Here is a 1,077-nt window from a genome sequence, read left to right on the forward strand (position 1 = left end):
ATAAAAACAAACAGAACATTGACCACATTTTACTATATCCTGTTGACATCATTTACCTTCATTGACCAAACCCTGACCCTCAATCTCTCTTAAACCTCCCTACATCAAACACTCTCTCTCCCTTAAACCTCCCTACATAACTCTACCTCTCTTAAACCTCCATACACAACTCTACCTCTCTTAAACCTCCATACACAACTCTACCTCTCTTAAACCTCCCTACACAACTCTCTCTCTTAAACCTCCCTACACAACTCTTAAACCTCCCTACACAACTCTACCGCTCTTAAACCTCCCTACACAACTCTTAAATCTCCCTACACAACTCTACCTCTCTTAAACCTCCCTACACAACTCTACCTCTCTTAAACCTCCCTACATCAAACACTCTCTCTCCCTTAAACCTCCCTACACAACTCTACCTCTCTTAAACCTCCCTACACAACTCTACCTCTCTTAAACCTCCCTACACAACTCTCTCTCTTAAACCTCCCTACACAACTACCTCTCTTAAACCTCCCTACACAACTCTTAAACCTCCCTACACAACTACCTCTCTTAAACCTCCCTACACAACTCTACCTCTCTTAAACCTCCCTACACAACTCTACCTCTCTTAAACCTCCCTACACAACTCTCTCTCTTAAACCTCCATACACAACTACCGCTCTTAAACCTCCCTACACAACTCTACCTCTCTTAAACCTCCATACACAACTCTACCTCTCTTAAACCTCCCTACACAACTCTCTCTCTTAAACCTCCCTACACAACTACCTCTCTTAAACCTCCCTACACAACTCTACCTCTCTTAAACCTCCCTACACAACTCTACCTCTCTTAAACCTCCCTACACAAATCTACCTCTCTTAAACCTCCCTACACTAAAACATTACCGCTCGAATACCACCCTACACCAAATACTACCTTGCCTATACATACTTCTCTAGTACAAACACTAGACCGATCTGTTACACAAAAGACACCAGTTTAATATCATAACACCGCAGACTGGGGGGTCTGAACTGAAATGAGTGTAATGCAGAAGTAATATTTAGCCCAATAATGACAAAATCA

This window comes from Oncorhynchus nerka, linkage group LG27 (genome assembly GCF_034236695.1).
Source record: "Oncorhynchus nerka isolate Pitt River linkage group LG27, Oner_Uvic_2.0, whole genome shotgun sequence".
NCBI classification, from domain to species: domain Eukaryota; kingdom Metazoa; phylum Chordata; class Actinopteri; order Salmoniformes; family Salmonidae; genus Oncorhynchus; species Oncorhynchus nerka.